The 8,996-nt window shown below is 39.2% G+C and overlaps 1 long non-coding RNA gene across 5 annotated transcripts in view; it reads left to right on the plus strand.

Moving 5' to 3' along the window:
* The first annotated feature begins 2,954 nt into the window (after positions 1-2,954).
* Positions 2,955-8,996, plus strand: part of LOC103671550 — a 35,649-nt gene continuing 29,607 nt past the window's right edge. For 3 of the 5 annotated variants that reach the window (XR_570957.2, XR_570955.2, XR_005832819.1), the window contains exon 1: positions 2,970-5,109. This is a non-coding gene — a long non-coding RNA (uncharacterized LOC103671550). Of the gene's footprint in view, positions 5,110-8,996 lie in introns of all 5 variants that reach the window. The other 2 variants (XR_005832818.1, XR_570953.2) reach the window with 2 other exon arrangements.

The following is an 8,996-nucleotide window of genomic DNA, read 5'->3' on the forward strand; positions in this document are numbered from 1 at the left end:
CCTTGGGCATATTACTTAACCTTTCTGTGCATCACTCTTTGTAAAATGCATATCTTACAAAGCAATTGTCAGAATTAATAAATTAATATATGAGACTTGCTTAGAAGCATGGTTGGAAAATAATAGAGCTCAACACATGTGAAGATAGTTTTTAGGAAACTTGCCCGGCATGGCATTAAGATGCATAGTTGGGAGTGAATAGATTTGCCTGAATCTAGAATTCAGAGCTTTAACAAAAAAAAAAAAAAAAAAAAAAAAAAAAAGGCTTTTTATTTCATAGCATGTATTTTATCCATACGGGTAAAACAGTGGTAAAATACGTAAGATTTAGAAATCGTTTGTTGAAATTATATTTCTTTAAATGAAATTCAAGAATCGCTTGCAATTGATAATGTCATTTCATATATGATCACATCTTATCTCCAGGGGGCAAACTGCTGGACAGACTAAAGGACTAGACTTATAATTACTCATATAATTACTATTATATATTATTATTAATTGGAACATAATGCATTACTCTGAATAGAGTAACTATTCAATGGATTCTTCTATTTCTACCTAAAACACATCTCGCTCAGAAAAAGATTCAAGAAATGTCTTGTTAACTGGTGCCCTTTTCTATCACGATTATGAGTTCATTTTGAAATTGCTTTTTTGTACGTCTCTTAGTATTCATTAGTGAATATATACCTGTATTTATTTATTCTTGATAGAGTAAATGGAGAGTTTCCAGGTTCACCTTCATTTGGAGTAGGGGAGGAATTCAACGCTCATAATCAACCGAAGAGTGTTTAATCAGTACCTCCAAAGCCTCAACGTTAGTGCTGGGTTGATTTTAGGAACTGGGTTGAAAGGCATTTAAGAATTCATCTAGGGGCACCTGGGTCCCTCAGTTAGTTAAGCGTCTGCGTTCGGCTCAGGTCGTGATCTGAGAGTCCTGGGAGGGAGCCTAGGAGGGCGGGCTCTAGCTCAGTGGGGAGTCAGCTTCTCCCTCTGCCCCTCCCCATCCCCTTTCCTGTGCTCCGCGAGCCTGCACGCTGGCTCGCTCTCCCTCCTCAAATAATAAATAAAATCTTTAAAAAAAAAAAATTCATCTATACTCTCCTTCAAATGTGATCACTCTTCTACTTAGTATTTCTAGTTTCAGAGACTTCCTCGAGAGACCGATTTGATTTCACTATTGCTTACAAAGATGGTACCACCATTTATTGGCCACTATGCTAAACGCCTTGTTTGCATTTTGCTACTTAATCCTTTCACTGTGGTTTTTGCTGTTATTGTCCACAATTTACAGAGAAGGAAATAGAGGTCACAAAGATGATATTACCTGTTTGAGGTCACACAGCCAGGAGTACGCTGAAGAGCCAGAATGAAAGGCAGGTGGTCTGACTCCGCCGGGCCGCAGCACTCAGAACTCTGCGGGCTGCTTCCGCCCACTACCTTAAATAGTCTTCTTTAGCCTGGGCTGAAATCTAAGAGTTTTTAGTTTTATTTATCTGCATTTAGTCCAGACTCTTTCCTTGAAGGGTTTGGACAACGCAGTTTTCATTTCCCACTTACATAGAAGTCTTTTGTGGCCCTACACATCCTCATCCTATTTTGGCTAGCGTTAGTTTCTTATTCATATACTTTGATATGTGATAAATTAATCTATATTTTGCATAAAATCATGCACCCTCTTTCCAAAGGTTTTGCCATTTAGAAATGCGAGAGTAAAAAAAAAAAAAAAAAGGCAATGATTCGCTTATTTCTTAGAAAACTGTTGCCATCCAAAATTAACAAGCCTTTTCAAGATGGCTGTTTAATAGTTGTTAAAACAATATAAAATTTCATTTAACATCCGTAGTTCAGACCATAAGGTCACATACTCATATATTTTTTACCTTTCAATCATTTTGGCTAGCACGCATATGTTTCAGGCTAAAGACGTATGAGAGATGTCAAATAAATCCGTATCAATCCTTTGGCTTAGAGAAAACTTCTTTTTGAATATGCTGAAACTTTTGAAGAGGAACTCCCTGTCAGCAAAGATTACATCAATAAAACTTTCAAAGAAATAATCTCTTTGGGAAAGAGCTCATTTTTAATCTTCAGCTGTGGTTCTGTTAACTCCACCTGTCGAAATAAATGGAAGTGGTTACCACTTTTTTTTTTTATTGCAAAAAGGAAGTGGTTCTTAACCTTGGCTGCATATTTAAATTTCATGGGGTAGATTTAAAAAATAAACTACCCTCGCCTGGACCCCGTGAGCATATGTAGTTCATCAGCCGTGTGGTGTGGACAGCACTCATCGCAAGTGATTCTAATCAGCAGGGAGAGGTGAGAGGCATGGGAAAAAGTCAGTGGGATAGGAAAGCCCATCTTCTCACCAGCACTAAGGGCCATGGAAATTTGTTACCTTCTCGTTACTTTATATACCTTAAAACTACCTTTAAAAACCCTCTGTCATGGAATTCTTCTAACATCTTGCCATGACACTTGAAAATACCGTGTAACTTTAAGATTAAGCAAGAAGTGCCGCCAGGACAGGCTAGTTCTGATAAGAAAACCAAACGATGCGGATTCTGGGGAAACTTCACCTCCCATTGTTTAACGTTGGAGAAAGTGAAGCGTATAGCCTCTCTGGTCTTCAAATTTGTTCCCTAGTCTCATGTCACTTTTAAGACTCTTGGAATTGTCAGTGGTGGGTTTGAGACCACTCAATGTCCCACAGTTTTTAATCATCTGAGAACATTTTATTTTATTTAAAGTTCCCAAAGGGATTTTTTTTTAAAAAGTAACCAATGCTATCATTTCCTTGAAACTTAATGACCTTTCCTGTAGGTCAAAATCTTTCATACCTCTGGAAAAGTAAACCTCTACTCTTACTTTCACACAAACTGCCCCCTTCAGTGTGCAGGGAAGTTGTTCCCCACGGAAGCCCCTGAAAGTACTTGCCCTTCCTGCTTGTTGGAGCACAACTGACACAGCCCAGGGGCTACTCTGCCTGGTGCCATATACATGGGAGCCTCAGATCTGTGCTCTATGCTGTTAGGATAAATTTCAACTTCTCTATCATTCCATGAATTTCCTCCCTATCCCAGCTAACTCCGGCATAGAGCATCCAAGTCTTTTTTTTTTTTTCACACGAGACTGTCAATACTTCCAATTCCCTTCTCAAAAATGACCTTCCCAAGATTTTCTACATGTATAGTCATCACCGAGCGCTTTAGAAGTCATAGTCAAAAGGTCAAGTAGTTTAACTATTTGCCACTTTTTTTCATAGATGCTTACATACTCCACATAAAAATAGCAGGAAGTCCCTCTTTATTACTTATATTACGCTCCTCAAATTTGCTTGCTGACGAAAAACAGGAAAAGGCATTTCTCGTGAGGAATGCACACATGAAATGTACTTGGCAGTAAGCAACTGAGAAAACAGCCAATGATGTCATCTATACATTGCATCTGGTCAACAAGTACTAGTGACATAACTTATAATAACCTTTTTACTTATTGAAAATTGCCCGGACTCCGGCTGTGCTGTTATTGTCTGTTTAGAAGAGCTGGTTGGTATGTTGCGTTTAATTAAATATTTTAAAGCCATCCTTTTGTATGCCTGTTGTACTTTAACTAAACTTCTGACAGCTTATCCTCTGTTGGTTTAAAAAAAGAAGGTGTAGTTTATTGCCTGCCTCTCTCTGTCTCTCTCTCTCTCCCTCGTGCGCGTGCACAGTTATAGAATATTAGTATTTTTAAGTGAAGTAAAATAGCCTATTTTAGAGATGTGTGAAGGGTAAGTAAGTTTGAATGTGTTGTTAATTTAATGTGTTGTCAGTGTAAATAGTCTAGACATGAAAAGGAATAATTTGATAAAAACATCCATGTTTTAGTATTCTAATTTTTTAAATAATGATGAAGTATTATTATTGGAATAGAACCATGTTTTCTCCTTCTCTGCCACTTTTTTAAAATTACAGAACATTCACAATTTGAAAGAAACCACCACAAAACTGCAGTCATCTTATCTATGTCCCCTAAGCAAAGTGCTTTTCCCGCTAATTTATCTGAAGAACATCTCCTTGGTCAGTATTATAAACCATGTTATGATTTTCTTACACTTGTTTATTAATCATTTTGCATGTCATGCTTGGTCATCAGGGAACGAAAACCACGTTCAATTTTTCTTTCTTTTTTTTTTTTTTCCTCTCATGCTCTAAGATTGGAAACCTAAATAACAAAGGAATTCAAATCTTGCTTGAAATACAGACACGTTATTCTCGGCAAGAGAAATCTTAAATTTACATTTCATTTTCTTGTGCAAAAATCCTCTTAATTCAATCTTGGAAACACACACACATTTTACAGATATGACCTGTAAATTTTTCCTTTGACTTTTGGGAGTGTTTGGTCATAGTTCCCAGATTTTGCCAACAATTTTAAAAGGACTGCTTTAACGATCTAATTATTACAATTTGGTAATTAGCTAGAGTAGCATTTCAAAGTGTTCTTGAGATGACTTGCCTGGGTTAACCAGTATTTTAGAAAACAGACTAGAGTCGTATAGATACTGATATTGTTCTTGTCTTCACGTTTATACTTTTACTTTGGACCCCTGAGACACACAGCGTTTGTGGTTCTGCCACAATCTAGAATTCTCAAACATCCCTGACGGCTAAACTATAATAATCTTTGGAGAAATCTCCCCTCAATTTCCTGTGTTCGCAATCATTAAAAAAAGAAAGAAAAATGTTAAAGGTACCGAGAAAAGTCCAGTGCTTGCAGCTGGTTTCAGCAATTTCAACTTGCGCAAGACCCGTGTTTGTGAAAGCAAGTCAAGAAGCTTTGAACAGGATGTAATCAACCTCCGATCTGCTGAGAAACACTGCAGAAATGACTCGCCCTGCCAAAAATAATAATGTCGTCTACAAGCAGCTCTTCCATGTCTAAGGAAGAACTCGCCACACGTGTGAGTTGATGCTGGCATCAGAGGAGCAAGCAAGGAGAAGGGCAAATCCTAGCAAACGCAGCCTAAAATGCCCCGTATCAGAACCCACGGGGAGCTGTGGCCCATTCCAAATGTGCTGGCAATATCCAGGAAGATTCGTATCCGCAAAAATCCAAACGGTAAGTGACCCCGGACAAAGGGCTTATAGTTGGCAACAATTCTGCGCTGTCACTTTCCCTCTGTAACCGAGCTGCCCTGTTTTGTGAAGGCAGAGCTGTTAAATACCTCTTAGTCACCAGCCCCAACCCAAATCTATTTCTTTCTTTCTTTCTTTTCTTTCTTTCTTTCTTTCTTTCTTTCTTTCTTTCTTTCTTTCTTTTCTTTCATTCTCTCTCTCTCTCTCTTTTTTTTTCAAAATATCATCTGGCAGCTTCCCTCAAAGGACATCAAGAGCTCGGGAGGGAATATCTGTGAATGATCCTTTAGATAAGTTTCATCACAAAAGCCCTGCACCTACCTCTGTCAAGTCTGGGCTGCTCAGTCCGCATGGGCTGGATGTGAAAAAAGACCCGGGATGATGGCTTCTCCGAATTTACCAGAAAGAAAGGACCTGGGATGCTTGTCCTTTAAGTGTCTCTAAACATGGTTCGCATAGCTGGATCTCTGCTTATCTGTGCCTTTCGGCTTTCGCTTCCATACATGGACCTGTTCCCAACAGTAACTCCAAGCTGTGGAAAAGCAGCTCTCTGGCAGCTCTCCGCTTCATCCAACACATGGACGATAAAAATACACATATAGAGATCCTTCCAGCCAGGCCCATTTCCCACCCCGCCGTCCTGCCACTATGCCTTTTTGGAAATACGCTTTCAGATTGGCATTTCTACTCCCCAGACGTTTAGGGAACAACCGCTTTCCCCCTGATTCCCACACAGAGCTTTTAGGATGTGGGTTTGCTTAGCTTTATGAAAACAGTGGCATGGTTATATTGACCGGGGTCTTCATCCTTAAAGATCTTAGCAGTAAGATATGTACAGGACCTGCACAATGTGGAGTGAATGGCTGAGCAAATGGACATTGCATGTGAATGAATACATACATATTTAATGTATTTGTTTAGTTAGGAATAGTTATGAACACTCTGAATTATTTGTCTTAAAGGATCAGGTAGGAGCAGAAGGTCAATGTAATCAAAATCTCTAAGACAGGAGAGGTCAGGATTTTCCTTAAACAGCTTCTCATTTAGGATACAGTGGCAGTTCCTAATAAGCTACCATCTAGCATATAGTTTGAAATTCAGAAAACTTTTTTAAGGCTAAAGAATGTAAACTTGAGTAGAATACTAATTGCTACATTTTTAACTGTTAGTGATACTGTAAATGAAATGAAACTGTGACCTAAATTTTAAGGATGGGGATGGGGAAGGAGAAATCCAGCTCTGGCTAAGAGACATATAGGTGAGAGGTACTCCTTCAGGGGCGGTGGAAACTCCACTTAGTCTTCTAGTTTCTGGAAATCGGGCTTTTCCGTTTTAAAATTTCTCTCTCTCTCTTTTTTTTTCTCCGTCTATTGTTACTCTTGTGTGTGTGTGTGCACATATATAAAAGAGAGAGTGAATTTCCAAGTAACATTTTTCCGTTCGCCATTTTTTTTTCAGAGTCATATTAAAACTCTTTTAGAGGGGCGCCTGGGTGGCTCGGCAATTAAGCGTCTGCCTTCAGCTCAGATCATGATCCCAGCGTCCTGGGATCGAGCCCCGCATCGGGCTCCCTGCTCAGCGGGAAGCCTGCTTCTCCCTCTCACACTCCCTCTCTCGCTGTCTCTCTCTGTCAAATAAATAAATAAAATCTTAAAAAAAAAAAAACACTCTCTTAGAGTCTCTTGTTTGAAAAAGAAAAAATAAATTTGAGGTATACAGGAATGATTCATTTTCGTGTACTGAAATGGAGCTAGTTTGTTTAAAATATTCCAGAGGGAAAGAGGAAGGATAGATGACACAAGATTGGCAAAATGATAATCGTCACAGGTGGCTGAAGGATCAATAGGGGACTCATTAGATCATCCTCTCTACTTTGTGTATGTTTTAAAATTTGTATAAAAGAAAAGAGAGAAGAGTACAAGGTAGATATATTAATGGTGAGTTTGAAGAATTCTAGATTTGCATAATCTCTGTGCAAAGCACTGAGGCCAGAACAAGGAGGGGCAAGTTTTTTTCTTTTCTTTTATTCAAAATTTATTCTGACATTCAAACCCCTTGTCAATCAGACATATATATGTGTGTGTGTATATACATGTACACTCCGTACGGTAATACATTTTATGTTGTATAGTATCTACACAACATATTACATATGCATAATATATTATCTATATAATAATACATATCCAGTATAACAATAATATATATCTAAGGAAAATTAAGATATGATATTTTAAAAGCCAACCAAATGTAGCTCAGTGATGGACATGGCAGATGGTGACCGTACCCACAAGCCATTCAGGACCCTTTCTTCTGTTCCTTTTCTCTGCTTTAGAAATCCGAAAGGTAGGGGGCACCTGGGTAGGGCTCAGTTGGTTAAGTGTCTGCCTTCAGCTCGGGTCATAATCCTAGGGTCCTGGGATCAAGCCCTGCGTAGCGTTCCCTGCACAGAGACTGGCCCAGACCAAGTAATGAGTACACATATCCTGAGTTCCTGAGTGAATAAATGGGTAAATGAGAAGGCAGGAATTCCAGGTGGACAGAGTTTGAGTCATCGTCAAGAAGCAATAAGGTACAGAATCTGCTTGACTAACAGTGAAGAGTCCACATTGGCTGAGGCTTGGGATGGACGAAACCCGAAGGACCTCGAGTGACAGGCTTAGCACGTTGGTTTTGGGTATGTTAAAGGGAGTTTGGGCACAATCAAAATTGTGATTCTTGGGGCGCCTGGGTGGCACAGGGGTTAAGCGTCTGCCTTCGGCTCAGGGCGTGATCCCGGCATTACGGGATCGAGCCCCACATCAGGCTCCTCTGCTATGAGCCTGCTTCTTCCTCTCCCACTCCCCCTGCTTGTGTTCCCTCTCTCGCTGGCTGTCTCTATCTCTGTTGAATAAATAAATAAATAAAATCTTAAAAAAAAAATTGTGATTCTTTTATGAGACTTAATTTTCCTTCTTGATGAGACTTGATGATAATAGAATCCTACAGAAATCTTTTTTTTTTTTAAAGATTTTATTTATTTATTTGACAGAGATAGAGACAGCCAGCGAGAGAGGGAACACAAGCAAGGGGAGTGGGAGAGGAAGAAGCAGGCTCCCAGGGGAGGAGCCTGATGTGGGGCTCGATCCCATAACACCGGGATCACGCCCTGAGCCGAAGGCAGATGCCCAACCGCTGTGCCACCCAGGCACCCCAGAATCTACAGAAATCTTGAAAGCAAATGTTTACTGAGACAAACAGGTGGGTGGGTTCTTACTTGGCTGGAAAATTCTTAATGTCTTCTTTGTTTCTAAAGGGACATCTTATTTTCTAAGTCAACTATTGAATATGTTAGAAGAGAAGAAGGAAGAGAGAGAGAGGTGTGGTAGTGTGTAATCACCCATCAGAATGAAGTGCTGGGCTTCAGCTAGTTTAAAAATTGGTCTGCCATGCCTATATGATCACTTGCATTTTAAATTCTGCCCAGCATATTGAAAAGCAGAATCATTGTGCTTAACATAACAGATTGCATCTAGAAGTCCCCTTAAGTAATTCTAATAGCCCTATATAACAGGAATATTTAATTCATTTGGCGTTTTCATTATTAAAATATTTGATTATTTGTGTCATATATCCTTGTATGTCAGATTACATGATCTGGTGCTTTGAAGTCATCAATAGCAAGTTGGCTCTGAGCTGGCGGTATCCAGGGAGATGATCTTGGGTAAATTCATCTCATTTCTACTCTCTTCACAGGGTTTGATTTTGCTCTTTTGTGCCATTTGCAAATGATAGGCCCTCTTGCCTCCACTTTTTTCTAAACTCAAGTCCCATAATCAGCAGGAAACATTTTAAAAAAAATATTTGCAAGCAGATTTTTTTTTTTTTTTT

Source organism: Ursus maritimus, unplaced genomic scaffold (genome assembly GCF_017311325.1).
Source record: "Ursus maritimus isolate PB19 unplaced genomic scaffold, ASM1731132v1 scaffold_6, whole genome shotgun sequence".
In the NCBI taxonomy this organism is placed as follows: Eukaryota; Metazoa; Chordata; class Mammalia; order Carnivora; family Ursidae; genus Ursus; species Ursus maritimus.